The sequence below is a fragment of the Pseudophryne corroboree genome, chromosome 11, assembly GCF_028390025.1.
Source record: "Pseudophryne corroboree isolate aPseCor3 chromosome 11, aPseCor3.hap2, whole genome shotgun sequence".
Classification (NCBI taxonomy): Eukaryota; Metazoa; Chordata; class Amphibia; order Anura; family Myobatrachidae; genus Pseudophryne; species Pseudophryne corroboree.
Window position 1 is genome coordinate 185,018,094 of NC_086454.1, and position 21,435 is coordinate 185,039,528.

At 30.2% G+C, this 21,435-nt stretch overlaps 11 non-coding genes across 11 annotated transcripts; all 11 read right to left on the reverse strand.

Annotated features, from left to right (window-relative positions):
• Positions 1-924: 924 nt before the first annotated feature.
• Positions 925-997, reverse strand: TRNAV-UAC (transfer RNA valine (anticodon UAC)). Its single transcript has one exon. It is a non-coding gene; the product is annotated as a tRNA-Val (tRNA).
• A 1,932-nt stretch (positions 998-2,929) lies between these two features.
• TRNAV-UAC (transfer RNA valine (anticodon UAC)) lies at positions 2,930-3,002 on the reverse strand. The gene has a single exon. It is a non-coding gene; the product is annotated as a tRNA-Val (tRNA).
• A 1,931-nt stretch (positions 3,003-4,933) lies between these two features.
• On the reverse strand, positions 4,934-5,006 carry TRNAV-UAC (transfer RNA valine (anticodon UAC)). Its single transcript has one exon. It is a non-coding gene; the product is annotated as a tRNA-Val (tRNA).
• Positions 5,007-6,939: 1,933 nt separating this feature from the next.
• Positions 6,940-7,012, reverse strand: TRNAV-UAC (transfer RNA valine (anticodon UAC)). Its single transcript has one exon. It is a non-coding gene; the product is annotated as a tRNA-Val (tRNA).
• Positions 7,013-8,940: 1,928 nt separating this feature from the next.
• TRNAV-UAC (transfer RNA valine (anticodon UAC)) lies at positions 8,941-9,013 on the reverse strand. The gene has a single exon. It is a non-coding gene; the product is annotated as a tRNA-Val (tRNA).
• Positions 9,014-10,944: 1,931 nt separating this feature from the next.
• Positions 10,945-11,017, reverse strand: TRNAV-UAC (transfer RNA valine (anticodon UAC)). Its single transcript has one exon. It is a non-coding gene; the product is annotated as a tRNA-Val (tRNA).
• A 1,931-nt stretch (positions 11,018-12,948) lies between these two features.
• TRNAV-UAC (transfer RNA valine (anticodon UAC)) lies at positions 12,949-13,021 on the reverse strand. The gene has a single exon. It is a non-coding gene; the product is annotated as a tRNA-Val (tRNA).
• A 1,932-nt stretch (positions 13,022-14,953) lies between these two features.
• TRNAV-UAC (transfer RNA valine (anticodon UAC)) lies at positions 14,954-15,026 on the reverse strand. The gene has a single exon. It is a non-coding gene; the product is annotated as a tRNA-Val (tRNA).
• Positions 15,027-16,956: 1,930 nt separating this feature from the next.
• TRNAV-UAC (transfer RNA valine (anticodon UAC)) lies at positions 16,957-17,029 on the reverse strand. Its single transcript has one exon. It is a non-coding gene; the product is annotated as a tRNA-Val (tRNA).
• A 1,933-nt stretch (positions 17,030-18,962) lies between these two features.
• Positions 18,963-19,035, reverse strand: TRNAV-UAC (transfer RNA valine (anticodon UAC)). The gene has a single exon. It is a non-coding gene; the product is annotated as a tRNA-Val (tRNA).
• Positions 19,036-20,968: 1,933 nt separating this feature from the next.
• TRNAV-UAC (transfer RNA valine (anticodon UAC)) lies at positions 20,969-21,041 on the reverse strand. Its single transcript has one exon. It is a non-coding gene; the product is annotated as a tRNA-Val (tRNA).
• Between the last annotated feature and the right edge of the window lie 394 nt (positions 21,042-21,435).

Below are 21,435 nucleotides of genomic sequence, written 5' to 3' on the forward strand. Positions count from 1 at the left end.
AGAGTAATGTGTGCAATGTTGAATAAACCTGCATATTCCCATTTTAAATAAAGAATTTTTGAAGTTTTTCAAGTGAATATTTATAATTTGAAAAACTATATACACAAAAATCATTATTTCTAACATTTTGACCAATTATCATCTGCAGTTGTCACACTTCTCAAAATCACTTTTCAGTGATTTTTCTTGCCATGTTACCATAAAGTGCCTGTATTACAAATACTACATATAAATAAATGCCCTTTCACAACATAACTTAAGCATAATACTCGAAAAAGACTTTAGTAATAATCAATATACTATCTATCCAGAAGTCAAATCTATCAGCATTTTTGCTAAACTTGCACATCACATAGTAATTATGGAAATATTTATTTACATTTAAAGTAAATAATCTGGAAGTGAATATTAGCCACATCAAAACATGATTGCAGTTTATCATGCATTAATCATGCAATACCAAACTTTGGCAGCATTATCAAGTTGCTAGTAAAGTCATGTGAACAGTGAAGTCCTGGAAAGAATAGCTGTGCTTTGATGAACTGGTGATGGAAATGTTGGTTTAAGTGATTTATTTAACTGTACTCAGTTAAGATGATTTATGGAAAAAGGTAGTTAGATATGATACTACAATTTATTTGTTTACTATAAATGAAATATATGATACATTGCTACCAATTTCTTATAAAACAAGAAGATTATTTGAATCTGCTCCAGATTTTTTATCAGTTGTTTGCTGTAATAAGTTATTTTATAATGAAAAGCTAATAGATATTAAAAATAACATTTATTTCCATATTTAGAGAAGAAATTGAATTTTGTAAGTGAACAAATGACATATTTCACATTGAGCAGTAGCAGGTCAGATGTTATAAGAATGATAGTGAAGAACATTTTCATAAGTCATAAATTAGTGCAAAAATATGGTTCCACTGGGGATTGAACCCAGGACCTTCTGCGTGTAAAGCAGACGTGATAACCACTACACTATGAAACCAATATGCAATACAATAACAAACTGTTCAATTTTTTGGTTGTCCTGACAGTCGTAGTGATTTTTTTGTAAACTGTTCCGGATTATCGGTGAAACGTCAAAGTGATTGTTCTTTCATTATATATAATTTAAAAAAAAAACAGAGCACCATATTTTTGGCAAATTGACCCAATACTTAATAGTGGTACACCTAGCTAAAGAAAGTTATAGCCTGGTTGACCAACCTTGCATAATTAAACATTTAATAATAATCTTTATTAAAAAGCAATGACTGCAATGATAAATAAATGTGTATATCCATTTTAAAGTAAGCATTTTGCAAAGTTTTTTAAGTGATTATTTTTAATTTGAAGAAAACAAATATACAAAATTCTTTATTTCTAACATCTTGACCAATTATTATCTACTGTAAGTACTTTTATCAAGATCACATTTTACTGGATTTTTAATAAATATGGGTTCACTTGGGATTGAACCCAGGACTTTCACCGTATAAAGCAGATGTGCTAACCACTATGCTATGAAACCACAACATAAACTGTTCTCACACTAGAAGAGATTTTTGGTTATCTTGACAATCAAATGCCCCCAAATTTGAGGTACACACTAAGTGATTTTGTTAAAAATCCAATTATATGTTGCACAACACTGAATTTTCATATGTCCGCAATTAAGCAGCATGACTTAGTCGTGAAAAAATGCAGATAATATGGTCAGTTTATCGAGAACCTCCAAGTACCACACAGTGCACTATTATAGTAGGCTGAGATTTTTTTTTTATCTTGGCTGACCGATTCAATATCCGAAGGAGTGTGTTTGTGACCATTAGTTCTCTGGTTTATCGGAAATATACCAAATGGTCATTTAAAAACACTACCCAGTAAAACAGGATGAGCAACCACTTTTTTGCAATTTACTTTAATAATTGTATAATGGGTACATAGATAAATACAGTTGTAACATGGTTGACCAAACTTGCATTACCCAACATTTAAAATAAAACTTTAGTAAAGAGCAATGTGTGCAATGTTGAATAAACCTGCATATTCCCATTTTAAATAAAGAATTTTTGAAGTTTTTCAAGTGAATATTTATAATTTGAAAAACTATATACACAAAAATCATTATTTCTAACATTTTGACCAATTATCATCTGCAGTTGTCACACTTCTCAAAATCACTTTTCAGTGATTTTTCTTGCCATGTTACCATAAAGTGCCTGTATTACAAATACTACATATAAATAAATGCCCTTTCACAACATAACTTAAGCATAATACTTGAAAAAGACTTTAGTAATAATCAATATACTATCTATCCAGAAGTCAAATCTATCAGCATTTTTGCTAAACTTGCACATCACATAGTAATTATGGAAATATTTATTTACATTTAAAGTAAATAATCTGGAAGTGAATATTAGCCACATCAAAACATGATTGCAGTTTATCATGCATTAATCATGCAATACCAAACTTTGGCAGCATTATCAAGTTGCTAGTAAAGTCATGTGAACAGTGAAGTCCTGGAAAGAATAGCTGTGCTTTGGTGAACTGGTGATGGAAATGTTGGTTTAAGTGATTTATTTAACTGTACTCAGTTAAGATGATTTATGGAAAAAGGTAGTTAGATATGATACTACAATTTATTTGTTTACTATAAATGAAATATATGATACATTGCTACCAATTTCTTATAAAACAAGAAGATTATTTGAATCTGCTCCAGATTTTTAATCAGTTGTTTGCTGTAATAAGTTATTTTATAATGAAAAGCTAATAGATATTACAAATAACATTTATTTCCATATTTAGAGAAGAAATTGAATTTTGTAAGTGAACAAATGACATATTTCACATTGAGCAGTAGCAGGTCAGATGTTATAAGAATGATAGTGAAGAACATTTTCATAAGTCATAAATTAGTGCAAAAATATGGTTCCACTGGGGATTGAACTCAGGACCTTCTGCGTGTAAAGCAGACGTGATAACCACTACACTATAAAACCAACATGCAATACAATAACAAACTGTTCAATTTTTTGGTTGTCCTGACAGTCGTAGTGATTTTTTTGTAAACTGTTCCGGATTATCGGTGAAACGTCAAAGTGATTGTTCTTTCATTATATATAATTTTAAAAAAAACAGAGCACCATATTTTTGGCAAATTGACCCAATACTTAATAGTGGTACACCTAGCTAAAGAAAGTTATAGCCTGGTTGACCAACCTTGCATAATTAAACATTTAATATTAATCTTTATTAAAAAGCAATGACTGCAATGATAAATAAATGTGTATATCCATTTTAAAGTAATCATTTTGCAAAGTTTTTTAAGTGATTATTTTTAATTTGAAGAAATCAAATATACAAAATTCTTTATTTCTAACATCTTGACCAATTATTATCTACTGTAAGTACTTTTATCAAGATCACATTTTACTGGATTTTTAATAAATATGGGTTCACTTTGGATTAAGCCCAGGACTTTCTCCGTATAAAGCAGATGTGCTAACCACTATGCTATGAAACCACAACATAAACTGTTCTCACACTAGAAGAGATTTTTGGTCATCTTGACAATCAAATGCCCCAAAATCTGAGGTACACACTAAGTGATTTTGATTAAAAATCCAATTATATGTTGCACAACACTGAATTTTCATATGTCCGCAATTAAGCAGCATGACTTAGTCGTGAAAAAATGCAGAAAATATGGTCAGTTTATCGAGAACCTCCAAGTACCACACAGTGCACTATTATAGTAGGCTGAGATTTTTTTTTTATCTTGGCTGACCGATTCAATAACCGAAGGAGTGTGTTTGTGACCATCAGTTCTCTGGTTTATCGGAAATACACCAAATAATCATTTAAAAACACTACCCAGTAAAACAGGATGAGCAACCACTTTTTTGCAATTTACTTTAATAATTGTATAGTGGGTACAAAGCTAAAGACAGTTGTAACATGGTTGACCAAACTTGCATTACCCAACATTTAAATAAAACTTTAGTAAAGAGCAATGTGTGCAATGTTGAATAAACCTGCATATTCCCATTTTAAATAAAGAATTTTTGAAGCTTTTCAAGTGAATATTTATAATTTGAAAAACTATATACACAAAAATCATTATTTCTAACATTTTGACCAATTATCATCTGCAGTTGTCACACTTCTCAAAATCACTTTTCAGTGATTTTTCTTGCCATGTTACCATAAAGTGCCTGTATTACAAATACTACATATAAATAAATGCCATTTCACAACATAACTTAAGCATAATACTCGAAAAAAACTTTAGTAATAATCAATATACTATCTATCCAGAAGTCAAATCTATCAGCATTTTTGCTAAACTTGCACATCACATAGTAATTATGGAAATATTTATTTACATTTAAAGTAAATGATCTGGAAGTGAATATTAGCTACATCAAAACATGATTGCAGTTTATCATGCATTAATCATGCAATACCAAACTTTGGCAGCATTATCAAGTTGCTAGTAAAGTCATGTGAACAGTGAAGTCCTGGAAAGAATAGCTGTGCTTTGGTGAACTGGTGATGGAAATGTTGGTTTAAGTGATTTATTTAACTGTACTCAGTTAAGATGATTTATGGAAAAAGGTAGTTAGATATGATACTACTATTTATTTGTTTACTATAAATGAAATATATGATACATTGCTACCAATTTCTTATAAAACAAGAAGATTATTTGAATCTGCTCCAGATTTTTAATCAGTTGTTTGCTGTAATAAGTTATTTTATAATGAAAAGCTAATAGATATTAAAAATAACATTTATTTCCATATTTAGAGAAGAAATTGAATTTTGTAAGTGAACAAATGACATATTTCACATTGAGCAGTAGCAGGTCAGATGTTATAAGAATGATAGTGAAGAACATTTTCATAAGTCATAAATTAGTGCAAAAATATGGTTCCACTGGGGATTGAACCCAGGACCTTCTGCGTGTAAAGCAGATGTGTTAACCACTACACTATGAAACCAATATGCAATACAATAACAAACTGTTCAATTGTTTGGTTGTCCTGACAGTCGTAGTGATTTTTTTGTAAACTGTTCCGGATTATCGGTGAAACGTCAAAGTGATTGTTCTTTCATTATATATAATTTAAAAAAAAAACAGAGCACCATATTTTTGGCAAATTGACCCAATACTTAATAGTGGTACACCGAGCTAAAGAAAGTTATAGCCTGGTTGACCAACCTTGCATAATTAAACATTTAATATTAATCTTTATTAAAAAGCAATGACTGCAATGATAAATAAATGTGTATATCCATTTTAAAGTAAGCATTTTGCAAAGTTTTTTAAGTGATTATTTTTAATTTGAAGAAAACAAATATACAAAATTCTTTATTTCTAACATCTTGACCAATTATTATCTACTGTAAGTACTTTTATCAAGATCACATTTTACGGGATTTTTAATAAATATGGGTTCACTTTGGATTAAACCCAGGACTTTCTCCGTATAAAGCAGATGTGCTAACCACTATGCTATGAAACCACAACATAAACTGTTCTCACACTAGAAGAGATTTTTGGTCATCTTGACAATCAAATGCCCCAAAATCTGAGGTACACACTAAGTGATTTTGTTTAAAAATCCAATTATATGTTGCACAACACTGAATTTTCATATGTCCGCAATTAAGCAGCATGACTTAGTCGTGAAAAAATGCAGATAATATGGTCAGTTTATCGAGAACCTCCAAGTACCACACAGTGCACTATTATAGTAGGCTGAGATTTTTTTTTTATCTTGGCTGACCGATTCAATATCCGAAGGAGTGTGTTTGTGACCATTAGTTCTCTGGTTTATCGGAAATATACCAAATGGTCATTTAAAAACACTACCCAGTAAAACAGGATGAGCAACCACTTTTTTGCAATTTACTTTAATAATTGTATAATGGGTACATAGATAAATACAGTTGTAACATGGTTGACCAAACTTGCATTACCCAACATTTAAAATAAAACTTTAGTAAAGAGCAATGTGTGCAATGTTGAATAAACCTGCATATTCCCATTTTAAATAAAGAATTTTTGAAGTTTTTCAAGTGAATATTTATAATTTGAAAAACTATATACACAAAAATCATTATTTCTAACATTTTGACCAATTATCATCTGCAGTTGTCACACTTCTCAAAATCACTTTTCAGTGATTTTTCTTGCCATGTTACCATAAAGTGCCTGTATTACAAATACTACATATAAATAAATGCCCTTTCACAACATAACTTAAGCATAATACTCGAAAAAGACTTTAGTAATAATCAATATACTATCTATCCAGAAGTCAAATCTATCAGCATTTTTGCTAAACTAGCACATCACATAGTAATTATGGAAATATTTATTTACATTTAAAGTAAATGATCTGGAAGTGAATATTAGCTACATCAAAACATGATTGCAGTTTATCATGCATTAATCATGCAATACCAAACTTTGGCAGCATTATCAAGTTGCTAGTAAAGTCATGTGAACAGTGAAGTCCTGGAAAGAATAGCTGTGCTTTGGTGAACTGGTGATGGAAATGTTGGTTTAAGTGATTTATTTAACTGTACTCAGTTAAGATGATTTATGGAAAAAGGTAGTTAGATATGATACTACAATTTATTTGTTTACTATAAATGAAATATATGATACATTGCTACCAATTTCTTATAAAACAAGAAGATTATTTGAATCTGCTCCAGATTTTTAATCAGTTGTTTGCTGTAATAAGTTATTTTATAATGAAAAGCTAATAGATATTAAAAATAACATTTATTTCCATATTTAGAGAAGAAATTGAATTTTGTAAGTGAACAAATGACATATTTCACATTGAGCAGTAGCAGGTCAGATGTTATAAGAATGATAGTGAAGAACATTTTCATAAGTCATAAATTAGTGCAAAAATATGGTTCCACTGGGGATTGAACCCAGGACCTTATGCGTGTAAAGCAGACGTGATAACCACTACACTATGAAACCAATATGCAATACAATAACAAACTGTTCAATTGTTTGGTTGTCCTTACAGTCGTGGTGATTTTTTTGTAAACTGTTCCGGATTATCGGTGAAACGTCAAAGTGATTGTTCTTTCATGATATATAATTTAAAAAAAAACAGCACCATATTTTGGCAAATTGACCCAATACTTAATAGTGGTACACCTAGCTAAAGAAAGTTATAGCCTGGTTGACCAACCTTGCATAATTAAACATTTAATAATAATCTTTATTAAAAAGCAATGACTGCAATGATAAATAAATGTGTATATCCATTTTAAAGTAAGCATTTTGCAAAGTTTTTTAAGTGATTATTTTTAATTTGAAGAAAACAAATATACAAAATTCTTTATTTCTAACATCTTGACCAATTATTATCTACTGTAAGTACTTTTATCAAGATCACATTTTACTGGATTTTTAATAAATATTGGTTCACTTTGGATTAAACCAAGGACTTTCTCCGTATAAAGCAGATGTGCTAACCACTATGCTATGAAACCACAACATAAACTGTTCTCACACTAGAAGAGATTTTTGGTCATCTTGACAATCAAATGCCCCAAAATCTGAGGTACACACTAAGTGATTTTGTTTAAAAATCCAATTATATGTTGCACAACACTGAATTTTCATATGTCCGCAATTAAGCAGCATGACTTAGTCGTGAAAAAATGCAGAAAATATGGTCAGTTTATCGAGAACCTCCAAGTACCACACAGTGCACTATTATAGTAGGCTGAGATTTTTTTTTATCTTGGCTGACCGATTCAATAACCGAAGGAGTGTGTTTGTGACCATCAGTTCTCTGGTTTATCGGAAATACACCAAATGGTCATTTAAAAACACTACCCAGTAAAACAGGATGAGCAACCACTTTTTTGCAATGTACTTTAATAATTGTATAGTGGGTACAAAGCTAAAGACAGTTGTAACATGGTTGACCAAACTTGCATTACCCAACATTTAAAATAAAAATTTAGTAAAGAGTAATGTGTGCAATGTTGAATAAACCTGCATATTCCCATTTTAAATAAAGAATTTTTGAAGTTTTTCAAGTGAATATTTATAATTTGAAAAACTATATACACAAAAATCATTATTTCTAACATTTTGACCAATTATCATCTGCAGTTGTCACACTTCTCAAAATCACTTTTCAGTGATTTTTCTTGCCATGTTACCATAAAGTGCCTGTATTACAAATACTACATATAAATAAATGCCCTTTCACAACATAACTTAAGCATAATACTCGAAAAAGACTTTAGTAATAATCAATATACTATCTATCCAGAAGTCAAATCTATCAGCATTTTTGCTAAACTTGCACATCACATAGTAATTATGGAAATATTTATTTACATTTAAAGTAAATAATCTGGAAGTGAATATTAGCCACATCAAAACATGATTGCAGTTTATCATGCATTAATCATGCAATACCAAACTTTGGCAGCATTATCAAGTTGCTAGTAAAGTCATGTGAACAGTGAAGTCCTGGAAAGAATAGCTGTGCTTTGATGAACTGGTGATGGAAATGTTGGTTTAAGTGATTTATTTAACTGTACTCAGTTAAGATGATTTATGGAAAAAGGTAGTTAGATATGATACTACAATTTATTTGTTTACTATAAATGAAATATATGATACATTGCTACCAATTTCTTATAAAACAAGAAGATTATTTGAATCTGCTCCAGATTTTTAATCAGTTGTTTGCTGTAATAAGTTATTTTATAATGAAAAGCTAATAGATATTAAAAATAACATTTATTTCCATATTTAGAGAAGAAATTGAATTTTGTAAGTGAACAAATGACATATTTCACATTGAGCAGTAGCAGGTCAGATGTTATAAGAATGATAGTGAAGAACATTTTCATAAGTCATAAATTAGTGCAAAAATATGGTTCCACTGGGGATTGAACCCAGGACCTTCTGCGTGTAAAGCAGACGTGATAACCACTACACTATGAAACCAATATGCAATACAATAACAAACTGTTCAATTTTTTGGTTGTCCTGACAGTCGTAGTGATTTTTTTGTAAACTGTTCCGGATTATCGGTGAAACGTCAAAGTGATTGTTCTTTCATTATATATAATTTTAAAAAAAAACAGAGCACCATATTTTTGGCAAATTGACCCAATACTTAATAGTGGTACACCTAGCTAAAGAAAGTTATAGCCTGGTTGACCAACCTTGCATAATTAAACATTTAATAATAATCTTTATTAAAAAGCAATGACTGCAATGATAAATAAATGTGTATATCCATTTTAAAGTAAGCATTTTGCAAAGTTTTTTAAGTGATTATTTTTAATTTGAAGAAAACAAATATACAAAATTCTTTATTTCTAACATATTGACCAATTATTATCTACTGTAAGTACTTTTATCAAGATCACATTTTACTGGATTTTTAATAAATATGGGCTCACTTGGGATTGAACCCAGGACTTTCACCGTATAAAGCAGATGTGCTAACCACTATGCTATGAAACCACAACATAAACTGTTCTCACACTAGAAGAGATTTTTGGTTATCTTGACAATCAAATGCCCCCAAATTTGAGGTACACACTAAGTGATTTTGTTAAAAATCCAATTATATGTTGCACAACACTGAATTTTCATATGTCCGCAATTAAGCAGCATGACTTAGTCGTGAAAAAATGCAGAAAATATGGTCAGTTTATCGAGAACCTCCAAGTACCACACAGTGCACTATTATAGTAGGCTGAGATTTTTTTTTAATCTTGGCTGACCGATTCAATAACCGAAGGAGTGTGTTTGTGACCATCAGTTCTCTGGTTTATCGGAAATACACCAAATGGTCATTTAAAAACACTACCCAGTAAAACAGGATGAGCAACCACTTTTTTGCAATTTACTTTAATAATTGTATAGTGGGTACAAAGCTAAAGACAGTTGTAACATGGTTGACCAAACTTGCATTACCCAACATTTAAATAAAACTTTAGTAAAGAGCAATGTGTGCAATGTTGAATAAACCTGCATATTCCCATTTTAAATAAAGAATTTTTGAAGTTTTTCAAGTGAATATTTATAATTTGAAAAACTATATACACAAAAATCATTATTTCTAACATTTTGACCAATTATCATCTGCAGTTGTCACACTTCTCAAAATCACTTTTCAGTGATTTTTCTTGCCATGTTACCATAAAGTGCCTGTATTACAAATACTACATATAAATAAATGCCCTTTCACAACATAACTTAAGCATAATACTTGAAAAAGACTTTAGTAATAATCAATATACTATCTATCCAGAAGTCAAATCTATCAGCATTTTTGCTAAACTTGCACATCACATAGTAATTATGGAAATATTTATTTACATTTAAAGTAAATAATCTGGAAGTGAATATTAGCCACATCAAAACATGATTGCAGTTTATCATGCATTAATCATGCAATACCAAACTTTGGCAGCATTATCAAGTTGCTAGTAAAGTCATGTGAACAGTGAAGTCCTGGAAAGAATAGCTGTGCTTTGGTGAACTGGTGATGGAAATGTTGGTTTAAGTGATTTATTTAACTGTACTCAGTTAAGATGATTTATGGAAAAAGGTAGTTAGATATGATACTACAATTTATTTGTTTACTATAAATGAAATATATGATACATTGCTACCAATTTCTTATAAAACAAGAAGATTATTTGAATCTGCTCCAGATTTTTAATCAGTTGTTTGCTGTAATAAGTTATTTTATAATGAAAAGCTAATAGATATTACAAATAACATTTATTTCCATATTTAGAGAAGAAATTGAATTTTGTAAGTGAACAAATGACATATTTCACATTGAGCAGTAGCAGGTCAGATGTTATAAGAATGATAGTGAAGAACATTTTCATAAGTCATAAATTAGTGCAAAAATATGGTTCCACTGGGGATTGAACTCAGGACCTTCTGCGTGTAAAGCAGACGTGATAACCACTACACTATAAAACCAACATGCAATACAATAACAAACTGTTCAATTTTTTGGTTGTCCTGACAGTCGTAGTGATTTTTTTGTAAACTGTTCCGGATTATCGGTGAAACGTCAAAGTGATTGTTCTTTCATTATATATAATTTAAAAAAAAACAGAGCACCATATTTTTGGCAAATTGACCCAATACTTAATAGTGGTACACCTAGCTAAAGAAAGTTATAGCCTGGTTGACCAACCTTGCATAATTAAACATTTAATATTAATCTTTATTAAAAAGCAATGACTGCAATGATAAATAAATGTGTATATCCATTTTAAAGTAATCATTTTGCAAAGTTTTTTAAGTGATTATTTTTAATTTGAAGAAATCAAATATACAAAATTCTTTATTTCTAACATCTTGACCAATTATTATCTACTGTAAGTACTTTTATCAAGATCACATTTTACTGGATTTTTAATAAATATGGGTTCACTTTGGATTAAGCCCAGGACTTTCTCCGTATAAAGCAGATGTGCTAACCACTATGCTATGAAACCACAACATAAACTGTTCTCACACTAGAAGAGATTTTTGGTCATCTTGACAATCAAATGCCCCAAAATCTGAGGTACACACTAAGTGATTTTGATTAAAAATCCAATTATATGTTGCACAACACTGAATTTTCATATGTCCGCAATTAAGCAGCATGACTTAGTCGTGAAAAAATGCAGAAAATATGGTCAGTTTATCGAGAACCTCCAAGTACCACACAGTGCACTATTATAGTAGGCTGAGATTTTTTTTTTATCTTGGCTGACCGATTCAATAACCGAAGGAGTGTGTTTGTGACCATCAGTTCTCTGGTTTATCGGAAATACACCAAATGGTCATTTAAAAACACTACCCAGTAAAACAGGATGAGCAACCACTTTTTTGCAATTTACTTTAATAATTGTATAGTGGGTACAAAGCTAAAGACAGTTGTAACATGGTTGACCAAACTTGCATTACCCAACATTTAAATAAAACTTTAGTAAAGAGCAATGTGTGCAATGTTGAATAAACCTGCATATTCCCATTTTAAATAAAGAATTTTTGAAGCTTTTCAAGTGAATATTTATAATTTGAAAAACTATATACACAAAAATCATTATTTCTAACATTTTGACCAATTATCATCTGCAGTTGTCACACTTCTCAAAATCACTTTTCAGTGATTTTTCTTGCCATGTTACCATAAAGTGCCTGTATTACAAATACTACATATAAATAAATGCCATTTCACAACATAACTTAAGCATAATACTCGAAAAAAACTTTAGTAATAATCAATATACTATCTATCCAGAAGTCAAATCTATCAGCATTTTTGCTAAACTTGCACATCACATAGTAATTATGGAAATATTTATTTACATTTAAAGTAAATGATCTGGAAGTGAATATTAGCTACATCAAAACATGATTGCAGTTTATCATGCATTAATCATGCAATACCAAACTTTGGCAGCATTATCAAGTTGCTAGTAAAGTCATGTGAACAGTGAAGTCCTGGAAAGAATAGCTGTGCTTTGGTGAACTGGTGATGGAAATGTTGGTTTAAGTGATTTATTTAACTGTACTCAGTTAAGATGATTTATGGAAAAAGGTAGTTAGATATGATACTACTATTTATTTGTTTACTATAAATGAAATATATGATACATTGCTACCAATTTCTTATAAAACAAGAAGATTATTTGAATCTGCTCCAGATTTTTAATCAGTTGTTTGCTGTAATAAGTTATTTTATAATGAAAAGCTAATAGATATTAAAAATAACATTTATTTCCATATTTAGAGAAGAAATTGAATTTTGTAAGTGAACAAATGACATATTTCACATTGAGCAGTAGCAGGTCAGATGTTATAAGAATGATAGTGAAGAACATTTTCATAAGTCATAAATTAGTGCAAAAATATGGTTCCACTGGGGATTGAACCCAGGACCTTCTGCGTGTAAAGCAGATGTGTTAACCACTACACTATGAAACCAATATGCAATACAATAACAAACTGTTCAATTGTTTGGTTGTCCTGACAGTCGTAGTGATTTTTTTGTAAACTGTTCCGGATTATCGGTGAAACGTCAAAGTGATTGTTCTTTCATTATATATAATTTAAAAAAAAAACAGAGCACCATATTTTTGGCAAATTGACCCAATACTTAATAGTGGTACACCGAGCTAAAGAAAGTTATAGCCTGGTTGACCAACCTTGCATAATTAAACATTTAATATTAATCTTTATTAAAAAGCAATGACTGCAATGATAAATAAATGTGTATATCCATTTTAAAGTAAGCATTTTGCAAAGTTTTTTAAGTGATTATTTTTAATTTGAAGAAAACAAATATACAAAATTCTTTATTTCTAACATCTTGACCAATTATTATCTACTGTAAGTACTTTTATCAAGATCACATTTTACGGGATTTTTAATAAATATGGGTTCACTTTGGATTAAACCCAGGACTTTCTCCGTATAAAGCAGATGTGCTAACCACTATGCTATGAAACCACAACATAAACTGTTCTCACACTAGAAGAGATTTTTGGTCATCTTGACAATCAAATGCCCCAAAATCTGAGGTACACACTAAGTGATTTTGTTTAAAAATCCAATTATATGTTGCACAACACTGAATTTTCATATGTCCGCAATTAAGCAGCATGACTTAGTCGTGAAAAAATGCAGAAAATATGGTCAGTTTATCGAGAACCTCCAAGTACCACACAGTGCACTATTATAGTAGGCTGAGATTTTTTTTTATCTTGGCTGACCGATTCAATAACCGAAGGAGTGTGTTTGTGACCATCAGTTCTCTAGTTTATCGGAAATACACCAAATGGTCATTTAAAAACACTACCCAGTAAAACAGGATGAGCAACCACTTTTTTGCAATTTACTTTAATAATTGTATAGTGGGTACAAAGCTAAAGACAGTTGTAACATGGTTGACCAAACTTGCATTACCCAACATTTAAAATAAAACTTTAGTAAAGAGCAATGTGTGCAATGTTGAATAAACCTGCATATTCCCATTTTAAATAAAGAATTTTTGAAGCTTTTCAAGTGAATATTTATAATTTGAAAAACTATATACACAAAAATCATTATTTCTAACATTTTTACCAATTATCATCTGCAGTTGTCACACTTCTCAAAATCACTTTTCAGTGATTTTTCTTGCCATGTTACCATAAAGTGCCTGTATTACAAATACTACATATAAATAAATGCCCTTTCACAACATAACTTAAGCATAATACTCAAAAAAGACTTTAGTAATAATCAATATACTATCTATCCAGAAGTCAAATCTATCAGCATTTTTGCTAAACTTGCACATCACATAGTAATTATGGAAATATTTATTTACATTTAAAGTAAATGATCTGGAAGTGAATATTAGCTACTTTAAAACATGATTGCAGTTTATCATGCATTAATCATGCAATACCAAACTTTGGCAGCATTATCAAGTTGCTAGTAAAGTCATGTGAACAGTGAAGTCCTGGAAAGAATAGCTGTGCTTTGGTGAACTGGTGATGGAAATGTTGGTTTAAGTGATTTATTTAACTGTACTCAGTTAAGATGATTTATGGAAAAAGGTAGTTAGATATGATACTACAATTTATTTGTTTACTATAAATGAAATATATGATACATTGCTACCAATTTCTTATAAAACAAGAAGATTATTTGAATCTGCTCCAGATTTTTAATCAGTTGTTTGCTGTAATAAGTTATTTTATAATGAAAAGCTAATAGATATTAAAAATAACATTTATTTCCATATTTAGAGAAGAAATTGAATTTTGTAAGTGAACAAATGACATATTTCACATTGAGCAGTAGCAGGTCAGATGTTATAAGAATGATAGTGAAGAACATTTTCATAAGTCATAAATTAGTGCAAAAATATGGTTCCACTGGGGATTGAACCCAGGACCTTCTGCGTGTAAAGCAGACGTGATAACCACTACACTATGAAACCAATATGCAATACAATAACAAACTGTTCAATTGTTTGGTTGTCCTGACAGTCGTAGTGATTTTTTTGTAAACTGTTTCGGATTATCGGTGAAACATCAAAGTGATTGTTCTTTCATTATATATAATTTTTTTTAAAACAGAGCACCATATTTTTGGCAAATTGACCCAATACTTAATAGTGGTACACCTAGCTAAAGAAAGTTATAGCCTGGTTGACCAACCTTGCATAATTAAACATTTAATAATAATCTTTATTAAAAAGCAATGACTGCAATGATAAATAAATGTGTATATCCATTTTAAAGTAAGCATTTTGCAAAGTTTTTTAAGTGATTATTTTTAATTTGAAGAAAACAAATATACAAAATTCTTTATTTCTAACATCTTGACCAATTATTATCTACTGTAAGTACTTTTATCAAGATCACATTTTACTGGATTTTTAATAAATATGGGTTCACTTGGGATTAAACCCAGGACTTTCACCGTATAAAGCAGATGTGCTAACCACTATGCTATGAAACAACAACATAAACTGTTCGCACACTAGAAGAGATTTTTGGTTATCTTGACAATCAAATGCCCCCAAATTTGAGGTACACACTAAGTGATTTTGTTTAAAAATCCAATTATATGTTGCACAACACTGAATTTTCATATGTCCGCAATTAAGCAGCATGACTTAGTCGTGAAAAAATGCAGATAATATGGTCAGTTTATCGAGAACCTCCAAGTACCACACAGTGCACTATTATAGTAGGCTGAGATTTTTTTTTATCTTGGCTGACCGATTCAATAACCGAAGGAGTGTGTTTGTGACCATCAGTTCTCTGGTTTATCGGAAATACACCAAATGGTCATTTAAAAACACTACCCAGTAAAACAGGATGAGCAACCACTTTTTTGCAATTTACTTAAAAATTGTATAGTGGGTACAAAGCTAAAGACAGTTGTAACATGGTTGACCAAACTTGCATTACCCAACATTTCAAATAAAACTTTAGTAAAGAGCAATGTGTGCAATGTTGAATAAACCTGCATATTCCCATTTTAAATAAAGAATTTTTGAAGTTTTTCAAGTGAATATTTATAATTTGAAAAACTATATACACAAAAATCATTATTTCTAACATGTTGACCAATTATCATCTGCAGGTGTCACACTTCTCAAAATCACTTTTCAGTGATTTTTCTTGCCATGTTACCATAAAGTGCCTGTATTACAAATACTACATATAAATAAATGCCCTTTCACAACATAACTTAAGCATAATACTCGAAAAAGACTTTAGTAATAATCAATATACTATCTATCCAGAAGTCAAATCTATCAGCATTTTTGCTAAACTTGCACATCACATAGTAATTATGGAAATATTTATTTACATTTAAAGTAAATGATCTGGAAGTGAATATTAGCTACATCAAAACATGATTGCTGTTTATCATGCATTAATCATGCAATACCAAACTTTGGCAGCATTATCAAGTTGCTAGTGAAGTCATGTGAACAGTGAAGTCCTGGAAGGAATAACTGTGCTTTGGTGAACTGGTGATGGAAATGTTGGTTTAAGTGATTTATTTAACTGTACTCAGTTAAGATGATTTATGGAAAAAGGTAGTAAGATATGATTCTACAATTTATTTGTTTACTATAAATGAAATATATGATACATTGCTACCAATTTCTTATAAAACAAGAAGTTTATTTGAATCTGCTCCAGATTTTTAATCAGTTGTTTGCTGTAATAAGTTATTTTATAATGAAAAGCTAATAGATATTAAAAATAACATTTATTTCCATATTTAGAGAAGAAATTGAATTTTGTAAGTGAACAAATGACATATTTCACATTGAGCAGTAGCAGGTCAGATGTTATAAGAATGATAGTGAAGAACATTTTCATAAGTCATAAATTAGTGCAAAAATATGGTTCCACTGGGGATTGAACCCAGGACCTTCTGCGTGTAAAGCAGACGTGATAACCACTACACTATGAAACCAATATGCAATATAATAACAAACTGTTCAATTGTTTGGTTGTCCTGACAGTCGTAGTGATTTTTTTGTAAACTGTTCCGGATTATCGGTGAAACGTCAAAGTGATTGTTCTTTCATTATATATAATTTAAAAAAAAAAACAGAGCACCATATTTTTGGCAAATTAACCGAATACTTAATAGTGGTACACCTAGCTAAAGAAAGTTATAGCCTGGTTGACCAACCTTGCATAATTAAACATTTAATAATAATATTTATTAAAAAGCAATGACTGCAATGATAAATAAATGTGTATATCCATTTTAAAGTAAGCATTTTGCAAAGTTTTTTAAGTGATTATTTTTAATTTGAAGAAAACAAATATACAAAATTCTTTATTTCTAACATCTTGACCAATTATTATCTACTGTAAGTACTTTTATCAAGATCACATTTTACTGGATTTTTAATAAATATGGGTTCACTTGGGATTGAACCCAGGACTTTCACCATATAAAGCAGATGTGCTAACCACTATGCTATGAAACCACAACATAAACTGTTCTCACACTAGAAGAGATTTTTGGTTATCTTGACAATCAAATGCCCCCAAATTTGAGGTACACACTAAGTGATTTTGTTAAAAATCCAATTATATGTTGCACAACACTGAATTTTCATATGTCCGCAATTAAGCAGCATGACTTAGTCGTGAAAAAATGCAGATAATATGGTCAGATTATCGAGAACCTCCAAGTACCACACAGTGCACTATTATAGTAGGCTGAGATTTTTTTTTTATCTTGGCTGACCGATTCAATATCCGAAGGAGTGTGTTTGTGACCATCAGTTCTCTGGTTTATCGGAAATACACCAAATGGTCATTTAAAAACACTACCCAGTAAAACAGGATGAGCAACCACTTTTTTGCAATTTACTTTAATAATTGTATAGTGGGTACAAAGCTAAAGACAGTTGTAACATGGTTGACCAAACTTGCATTACCCAACATTTAAAATAAAACTTTAGTAAAGAGCAATGTGTGCAATGTTGAATAAACCTGCATATTCCCATTTTAAATAAAGAATTTTTGAAGCTTTTCAAGTGAATATTTATAATTTGAAAAACTATATACACAAAAATCATTATTTCTAACATTTTGACCAATTATCATCTGCAGTTGTCACACTTCTCAAAATCACTTTTCAGTGATTTTTCTTGCCATGTTACCATAAAGTGCCTGTATTACAAATACTACATATAAATAAATGCCCTTTCACAACATAACTTAAGCATAATACTCGAAAAAGACTTTAGTAATAATCAATATACTATCTATCCAGAAGTCAAATCTATCAGCATTTTTGCTAAACTTGCACATCACATAGTAATTATGGAAATATTTATTTACATTTAAAGTAAATAATCTGGAAGTGAATATTAGCCACATCAAAACATGATTGCAGTTTATCATGCATTAATCATGCAATACCAAACTTTGGCAGCATTATCAAGTTGCTAGTAAAGTCATGTGAACAGTGAAGTCCTGGAAAGAATAGCTGTGCTTTGGTGAACTGGTGATGGAAATGTTGGTTTAAGTGATTTATTTAACTGTACTCTGTTAAGATGATTTATGGAAAAAGGTAGTTAGATATGATACTACTATTTATTTGTTTACTATAAATGAAATATATGATACATTGCTACCAATTTCTTATAAAACAAGAAGATTATTTGAATCTGCTCCAGATTTTTAATCAGTTGTTTGCTGTAATAAGTTATTTTATAATGAAAAGCTAATAGATATTAAAAATAACATTTATTTCCATATTTAGAGAAGAAATTGAATTTTGTAAGTGAACAAATGACATATTTCACATTGAGCAGTAGCAGGTCAGATGTTATAAGAATGATAGTGAAGAACATTTTCATAAGTCATAAATTAGTGCAAAAATATGGTTCCACTGGGGATTGAACCCAGGACCTTCTGCGTGTAAAGCAGACGTGATAACCACTACACTATGAAACCAATATGCAATACAATAACAAACTGTTCAATTTTTTGGTTGTCCTGACAGTCGTAGTGATTTTTTTGTAAACTGTTCCGGATTATCGGTGAAACGTCAAAGTGATTGTTCTTTCATTATATATAATTTTTAAAAAAACAGAGCACCATATTTTTGGCAAATTGTCCCAATACTTAATAGTGGTACACCTAGCTAAAGAAAGTTATAGCCTGGTTGACCAACCTTGCATAATTAAACATTTCATAATAATCTTTATTAAAAAGCAATGACTGCAATGATAAATAAATGTGTATATCCATTTTAAAGTAAGCATTTTGCAAAGTTTTTTTAAGTGATTATTTTTAATTTGAAGAAAACAAATATACAAAATTCTTTATTTTTTAACATCTTGACCAATTATTATCTACTGTAAGTACTTTTATCAAGATCACATTTTACTGGATTTTTAATAAATATGGGTTCACTTGGGATTAAACCCAGGACTTTCACCGTATAAAGCAGATGTGCTAACCACTATGCTATGAAACAACAACATAAACTGTTCTCACACTAGAAGAGATTTTTGGTTATCTTGACAATCAAATGCCCCCAAATTTGAGGTACACACTAAGTGATTTTGTTTAAAAATCCAATTATATGTTGCACAACACTGAATTTTCATATGTCCGCAATTAAGCAGCATGACTTAGTCGTGAAAAAATGCAGATAATATGGTCAGTTTATCGAGAACCTCCAAGTACCACACAGTGCACTATTATAGTAGGCTGAGATTTTTTTTTATCTTGGCTGACCGATTCAATAACCGAAGGAGTGTGTTTGTGACCATCAGTTCTCTGGTTTATCGGAAATACACCAAATGGTCATTTAAAAGCACTACCCAGTAAAACAGGATGAGCAACCACTTTTTTGCAATTTACTTTAATAATTGTATAGTGGGTACAAAGCTAAAGACAGTTGTAACATGGTTGACCAAACTTGCATTACCCAACATTTCAAATAAAACTTTAGTAAAGAGCAATGTGTGCAATGTTGAATAAACCTGCATATTCCCATTTTAAATAAATAATTTTTGAAGCTTTTCAAGTGAATATTTATAATTTGAAAAACTATATACACAAAAATCATTATTTCTAACATGTTGACCAATTATCATCTGCAGGTGTCACACTTCTCAAAATCACTTTTCAGTGATTTTTCTTGCCATGTTACCATAAAGTGCCTGTATTACAAATACTACATATAAATAAATGCCCTTTCACAACATAACTTAAGCATAATACTCGAAAAAGACTTTAGTAATAATCAATATACTATCTATCCAGAAGTCAAATCTATCAGCATTTTTGCTAAACTTGCACATCACATAGTAATTATGGAAATATTTATTTACATTTAAAGTAAATGATCTGGAAGTGAATATTAGCTACATCAAAACATGATTGCAGTTTATCATGCATTAATCATGCAATACCAAACTTTGGCAGCATTATCAAGTTGCTAGTGAAGTCATGTGAACAGTGAAGTCCTGGAAGGAATAACTGTGCTTTGGTGAACTGGTGATGGAAATGTTGGTTTAAGTGATTTATTTAACTGTACTCAGTTAAGATGATTTATGGAAAAAGGTAGTAAGATATGATTCTACAATTTATTTGTTTACTATAAATGAAATATATGATACATTGCTACCAATTTCTTATAAAACAAGAAGTTTATTTGAATCTGCTCCAGATTTTTAATCAGTTGTTTGCTGTAATGAGTTATTTTATAATGAAAAGCTAATAGATATTAAAAATAACATTTATTTCCATATTTAGAGAAGAAATTGAATTTTGTAAGTGAACAAATGACATATTTCACATTGAGCAGTAGCAGGTCAGATGTTATAAGAATGATAGTGAAGAACATTTTCATAAGTCATAAATTAGTGCAAAAATATGGTTCCACTGGGGATTGAACCCAGGACCTTCTGCGTGTAAAGCAGACGTGATAACCACTACACTATGAAACCAATATGCAATACAATAACAAACTGTTCAATTGTTTGGTTGTCCTGACAGTCTTAGTGATTTTTTTGTAAACTGTTTTGGATTATCGGTGAAACGTCAAAGTGATTGTTCTTTCATTATATATAATTAAAAAAAAAACAGAGCACCATATTTTTGGCAAATTGACCCAATACTTAATAGTGGTACACCTAGCTAAAGAAAGTTATAGCCTGGTTGACCAACCTTGCATAATTAAACATTTAATAATAATCTTTATTAAAAAGCAATGACTGCAATGATAAATAAATGTGTATATCCATTTTAAAGTAAGCATTTTGCAAAGTTTTTTAAGTGATTATTTTTAATTTGAAGAAAACAAATATACTAAATTCTTTATTTCTAACATCTTGACCAATT